The 7,550-nt window shown below is 37.6% G+C and overlaps 1 pseudogene; it reads right to left on the minus strand.

Annotated features, from left to right (window-relative positions):
• Window positions 1–3,258: 3,258 nt before the first annotated feature.
• LOC100685653 lies at window positions 3,259–6,077 on the minus strand (annotated as a pseudogene).
• Window positions 6,078–7,550: the final 1,473 nt, after the last annotated feature.

Genomic DNA, 7,550 nt, shown 5'->3' on the forward strand with positions numbered 1-7,550 from the left:
TCTACCATAATTTTCTGAGACCTATAGGCATCTTCTGTGAAAGTCTAGTACCATTTTGGAGAAAGCTACGTATTTATCTAAAGTTTACATTGCATGGTTGAAGCATTTAAGAATTGACTACAAGTTTTTGGAGTAGTGGTTGAGAGGCAGGCTTTAGAGTCAAAATTTTCCATCTTGACTCCATTGTTTGCTAGCTGTATAAACTTGGACAAGTTACTTCCTCATTTTCAATACCTCGGTCCCTTTAATATCAAGCACAGATATCATATCATAAAAGAATGTTAGAGGATGACAGAAAAATTAGGTATGTGCTGTCTCACCATATAATTAATGCCAATATTCAAAACAAAGATGAGTAGATTTATTTAAATAATTCTATTTAATTGGAAATGAAGAGAAACAAGGTTTTTAGAATTGAATAAAACTCTTTAAAATTCTGGACTCTAGAGCCTGTCATTGCAGAGTGCCCTCTCTGTCAATTGTGGTTTTAAATCTGTTACTTATACTTGTGTAGCTCCTCAACATGATAAATTATTCAAAAATATACAACATCTACACTTACTTTAGGTTTGGAGGAGGTAAGGAAATAAGGCAGATGATTTTAAAAGAAAAAAAATGCAAACTTAGTTCAGAAATAATGATTGGGACAATGATTATAAAATTACAGTGATTTATGAAAATGAAGAAAAAAAGACATACAGATGTAAAAGATCTATCAGCTTAGCTAGTAATCTACTTGTTTTTGCTAAACACAAATATAAGTGTGTATTTGGGTGTGTACGTGTGTGTCTTGTAGAGACTTTTGATTCTCATTTTAATTTTCTCATGAAATTGAATTTTCTTGTTTCCCTCGGGAAGCAGTTTGCTACAGTCTTGAATATTTCATTCAGAGATATTCATCCATCTCATTCAAAAAAGTTCACCTATATTCGACTTCACTTTCCTTATTTTCAAATTTGATTTGGCCCATCTTTTTCTATTATACTCCACTGCCAAGCCCTAAAATGCATTCTTCTGAATTGGTAACCAGGACTCACACTACTGCAGTATTACCTAATTAGAAGATGAGAGTCATGTTAATTTAACACACATTTATAGTCGGTGACCCATGCTGCTTTACTTTTTTTTTTTTTTTTTTTTTTTTTTAGTTTGATCAAAAGATGCTGAAAACCGGCTGTTGTTTTTCTTTTTCATGTTTACGAAAGTTCTTTTTTAATTTTTTTTTTTTTTTATTTTATAAAAATCACAGAGAGAGAGAGGCAGAGACATAGGCAGAGGGAGAAGCAGGCTCCATGCACCGGGAGCCCGACGTGGGATTCGATCCCAGGTCTCTAGGATCGCGCCCTGGGCCAAAGGCAGGCGCCAAACCGCTGCACCACCCCGGGATCCCGTGTTTATGAAAGTTCTTATTCAATCTTAGAGTGTTTGTTGTTCAAATCAGAAATTGTGTGAGCAATACCCAGAGGATCTTTAGCATTCTTTAACACAGAATCACATGCTAGGCACTGCTAAAATAATCCTTAACATTTAGTATGAACAAATGAATTTAAATTAAAAAATATATATATATATCAGCACCTATTCTGTGCATCTTCAGTATTTACTGCTGTTCCACATATTGGAAACTGACTGCAACTCTTATTAAGAACACCAAACATGGGATCCCTGGGTGGTGCAACGGTTTAGCGCCTGCCTTTGGCCCGGGGCGCGATCCTGGAGACCCGGGATCGAATCCCATGTCGGGCTCCCGGTGCATGGAGCCTGCTTCTCCCTCTGCCTGTGTCTCTGCCTCTCTCTCTCTCTCTCTCTCTCTGTGACTATCATAAATAAATAAAAATTCAAAAAAAAAAAAAAAAACCACCAAACATGGTAGACATTGTCAGGGGAATGCAGAGCACATTCCAATGCAATGACCGATGGAGACTTTCATGAGGCTGTCCCTTGGATTTCCAACAACACAGATGTCACCCAGTTGTAGGTGAAATGGAAATAAGATGGCTCTGCCAGCTTAGAGAAAGAACCCCTTTGGGGTTGTTTAGGGATGATCTTTTTCCAGTGTAACATGATCCCATCAGTGAGTAACTCCATAGCAAATGGGCATTAAAAAAAAATGTGTATTGACCTTGCCAATTATCTTGTTGTTTGTTACATGAATATTCTCAAAGTTTGGTGGAGACAGGGAGATTGGCACCAAGAAAAAGATGGAATTCACTCAGAACACATATTAGTTTTGCTGAAAATTCAATTTATTTCCTAATTTTATTGAAGAACAAATTGGGAACCAAAAGTGAAGTGATTTATGCAAGGTCATACACAATGAAGTATAAATCAGTCCCTCATTACATCACAAACTCAAAGTATATCATTTTATTTCATTTTGTCTTCTGGTAAAATGTCTTCATATCACATTGAGATAACATGAAAAGTCTTTATCTTCAGCTTTGATAGCTTCCATAGCTGTAAATTAGAATAATCTTCTAAGGGAAGGGATATTTATTTCTTCATAAAAACATTTTTAATGCATCACAAAATTTGTGTTTTGTTTTTCATTCTTTTAATTTACCATCTTCCTTGCCAGCTGTGCTCCCAACCCTCCTATCAGCTTTGGTGATGTCCATATTTCTTCCCATCCTTTCGGAGTCATCCTTTAACTTCTCTCCTTCACCTTGACTTCTAATGAATGAATGAATGAATGAATGAATAGCAGCATTAACATTTGTTTGTTTCCTATGGTATACTGTATGCTCTTTGGGGGAAATAAGGTCAGTCTTATTTATCTTTGAATAAATAAATTTAGGGTTTGCTAAACTTTTTTACACATGATAAGTAAAGCACTAATGGGTATGAAGCAATGGATGAAACTAGAATCTTTTATTTATTTATTTTTAACACATTTATATACTACTTTCCAAACAAAAAAATCCAATATGTAATATGTAAGATAATCAATCAAACTCTGCCTTAGTTCAAACCTTCCTCAGGTCTCTTGTGGTTTTCCTCTGGGCTATGTAAATAGTTTCTTTTTTTTTTTTTTTTAAGATTTTATTTATTTATTAGAGACACACAGAGAGAGAGAGAGAGGCAGTGAGAGAAGCAGGCTCCATGCAGGGAGCCTGACGTGGGACTTGATCTCAGGTCTCCAGGATCACGCCCTGGGTTGAAATTGGCGCTAAACCGCTGAGCCACCAGGGCTGCCCTATGTAATAGTTTTTTAACTGTTTTTTCTTCTACTTAATTGTGCCTCCTTCCACATTGTTCTTATGTAGATATCTGCACTTCTGAATAATTATTATCTGGATACCATTTAATTGATTTATAACCCAATTTCTTCTTCATTTCAATAAACTCATTGGTATTTCCACAATACCAATACCAATTGGTCTTCAGATCAGGTCTTACAGAAAAATAATGCTCCTTATATTCATTCAACCAAGCACGTGCCAGCCTCAAAGAGTTATATATCCTGGTGTCCTAACCTTTAGAAGATCCATATGGTTGCATTTTTTAGAAAACATGTGCTACTGTAGAGCAAGGAACAATGAGGAGCTTACCACCACACATTCAGATCCTAAGTGATATTTCTTACTCTTCTCATGCGCATATTTACATGCTCCTGTCATACTTCCCAATATTTGAAATAGAGTCTATTCATGGCAAACAATCCACCAGTCATAGTGGGAGACTTTACTGGTACATTATTTCCATCTGGTCCTCGGAGCTCAGAAAGAGGAATCACATCCCATCTGAAGTGGAGCCCCAGCTGAATCCTCCCTGTACCAGACAGGACAACAAGCTGTAGACAAGCATATCTGCACTGATAATATCAGTTGGTGGGCAAGCCATGGTCTGCCAGTACTCCTAGATGACAGCCAGCAAGGGTTGCAATTATGGCACATTCATTTCACAGTAGCTATCTAACAAGACCAGAACTTTTCCTATAGCATGGGTTGCTCCAATCATTCTTCCTTGAATCAATCCCTCACACTTTGTATTTCTTACTACTTTAACATTTCCAACAAGGTATTTGGGGACATATTTATCCAGCTCTCCTTTCAAATCATCAAAGTCACTATCATTATTCATGGAGGCGATTTCATGAAGATGAGATGCTGGTATGCTATCTATGACTGTGCACTGTCTTGCACAGTCTACTTGACCAGATAGACTTTTCTTTACATACTGCATTCCTTAAGTCTGGCAAACCTTCATGGTAGGTCAAGAAGTTACATATTAAAGTATGTATCTGAGAACCTAAGTCTCTCAATTTGTGATTACTTTCATTAAAAATTATATCCAACTTAGTTTTTTTTAATCTTTTAAAATTTTATTTATTTATTTAAGAGACAGAGAGAGAGGGAGAGCACATGCAAGTATGAGCATGATGGGGGGAAGGGCAGAAGAAAAGGGAGAAGCAGGCTCCCCACTGAGCAGGGAGCCCGATGTGGGGCTCAATCTCAGGACCCTGAGATCATGACCTAAGCTGAAGGCAGATGCACAACTGACTGAGCCACCCAGGCACCCCAAAAATTATATCCAATTTAGAAGAGAATTTAACATTTTTACTGTATCTTCAACATGATTATCATATCACAGTTTTGTCTGCTTTGAACTATGACTCTAACACTGGACTTGGCACTTGCATGAAACAGGGATAGAATATTTTAGGGAATTATCCATAGGGCCCAGACCCCTTTATAGGCACATTCTTAAGGAACTGAATAATTTGACTGAAGTTGAAATAAACAAAAAGCAAAACCATCCAGGTCACAGATGTAAAAAGGCACCTGAACAGAAATATTGAACAGTTACACTTAGTGTTGTATATCTAGCACAGCTGAAAGGACTTTTTCAATTTCTTGGAGCAGAAGCTGCTGGAGCCAGAAACAAGGGCTGAAGGCTGATTGTGGACCAATGTGAGAGTAAGAATCTCCCAGATGCATTTGGGAGGTGGGAGTGGGGATACTTCTGTGGGCTTTACCTCTAGGTAGCCCATGTGGTCCTCATGTTGAAGACCCCAAAAGGGGGATCCCTGGGTGGCGCAGCGGTTTGGTGCCTGCCTTTGGCCCAGGGCGCGATCCTGGGGACCCGGGATCGAGTCCCACGTCGGGCTCCCGGTGAATGGAGCCTGCTTCTCCTTCTGCCTGTGTCTCTGCCTCTCTGTCTCTCTCTGTGTGACTATCATGAATAAATAAATAAAATCTTTAAAAAAAAAAAAAAAAAAAAAAAAAAAAAAAAAGACCCCAAAAGGATACAGTATGACTCTGAAAATCAGCAGCCCAGGATTAGGCCTTCAGAGTCTCTGGCCGTGGCACCCTTCCTCTACCTTAGCCCAGGTCAGATGGAAGAACCAGGTGAGAGCGGCCCTGGGAAGGTGAACAGTCCAATTTCTCACAGGATAGGACACATTGGTATCCACCAGGACCTGGGGCCTTGCACCCCCATTATTTCTTCTCCCTTTCTCTCTCTTTCTCTCAAAGAAATTAGCCAGGCTTTTAAAATTAAATAAGAATTTTGGGGTACCTGGATGGCTCAGTTGGTTAGATGTCAGACTCTTGATTTCAGCTTAAATCATGATCTCAAGGTTCTGCAGTTGAGTCCTGTGTGGGGCTCTGCATTCAGCTCTGCACTCAGCAGGGAGTCAACTTGAGATTCTCTCTCTCCCTCTCCCTCTGCCCTGCCCTCCCACTTGCATGCCCATGTGTACTCTCTCTCTCTCAATATATAAATTATTAATTAATTTAGTTTAATTAAACATGAGTTTAAGAGCAGGTCTTGGGAAATAGCAAGGAAGAAGTTTGAACAGTTCCATGTTTCTCCATTCCAGTTTGAAGTGAATGGCGGATTATTTAAAAAAAAAAAAAAAAATCCAAGTCCTAAGTGAAAGCAAGACAGAAAAGGAGAAGAATAAGGCAAAATAACAGTGCTCCATTGGTAACTGGCTTTTTTTTTTTTTTTTTTTTTTTTTTTTTTTAGAACCTGAAAATCTCCCTTTTGGATTATTTTTTATAGTTTGGTTTCTGTCTTCTAGCATGAAACTGGTATTTACCTTGAGGCCAAACAGCTCCTTTGATGTCCATGACTGCATGAATATATCTTTTCTTATGCAGAAGTAAAGCATTGTGTTTAAGCATGTGGCATACTGATTAGCAGATAGAAGGTGCTAAATAAACAATTTCTTGACTTAAATTGAACAGTAAGCTTTTGGTTTATTTTGAGATGCCTTTGGGATTTTATTTATGTTGGCTATATAAAGTAATTGAAAAATGTAAAAAAAATATGATCTACCTCAGAGTTGCTGGAAGGATAAAGAGCTAATATTTGCAATGACTTAGTTCATCTTTGGCATGCAGTAAGATCTCAAAGTGTTTATTACTTTTGGTGAGCTATTATCAGTAATGAACCCACAAGTAATGGTACTTCTGTTTATATGTGTACATTTTGGTTTCTATACGTATACATTCATATCTGTGCACGTATTTTAAGATAACTCTAGTATCATGATTAATATGTATCTATAAATTCACTTAAAATTATTCTTGACTTCATCTTTGAAATTTAAAGCATATATTTTTTAAGACATTGTACATTATTACTGCATAATGTGCTTTTTAGGGAATTTTTGAAGAGCTACTCTAATCTTTATAGCTTTCAATATTTTAAAATCTATCTTTAAAATGTGGGATTATCCCCTTGAGTCTATGAGAAAAAGCTCAGTTTCCAAAATTGAAAGAATGTGTGTCATTTCTATCTAGAGCACTGGCACATGTGAATTTTACAGGACTGGGAAGATTAACTAGGAACTCGGTATGATGTAAAGGCATCTGAGAAGCAGTAGGAGATGATACTTGACCTTTTGAGGCTTCTCAGGGGATTGAAGTTAAAGCAACTCCAGGTGGTCTTCAGAATCACTTGACATTTCCCGTAAGTGACTGGGCCAAACAAGAAAAAAGCCAGAGAAAGTCAAGAGTTACAATAAAGTTCCATTTCACCAATTTATGGAATATATTTATTTAAAGTATCTCTTTGGTTCTACAGTTAGTATATCCAAAGTGCCCGACAATACCCAATATGGTACTTGTATTTAATCAGTTTTCATCCTTGTGTCTTTTGTCTTGTAATAGCCTCCCCCTCAGAGCTCTCAGTCAATTCCAGAGTTTCAGCAATTGCACTGTGTTGGTTACCTAAATGCATGTTGCCAGTCCCAATGTTTCCTGAATTCAAGATCCATTTATTTATTTAGTGCAAGGGTGGGGGAAAGTCTGAGAGTGAGAGAAAAAATCTCAAGCAGACTCCACGTTGAGCGCACAGAGTCTGAGCTCAACATGGACTCAAGTCTCACAACCCTGAAATCATAACCTGAGCTGAAATAAATAATCAGATGCCTAATCAACTGAGCTACCCAGGTGCCCCAAGATCCATATTTTTGATACCTACTTTATATCTACATTTGAATAGCCTATCAGTACCCAAGACTCCGGTTCTCCATTTTTCAAGATGAATTAGCATCTACTATTTGATGTGCTCTGTATTTAACTCTATAGATACAAAGA

The sequence above is a fragment of the Canis lupus genome, chromosome 22, assembly GCF_011100685.1.
Source record: "Canis lupus familiaris isolate Mischka breed German Shepherd chromosome 22, alternate assembly UU_Cfam_GSD_1.0, whole genome shotgun sequence".
Lineage (NCBI taxonomy): Eukaryota > Metazoa > Chordata > Mammalia > Carnivora > Canidae > Canis > Canis lupus.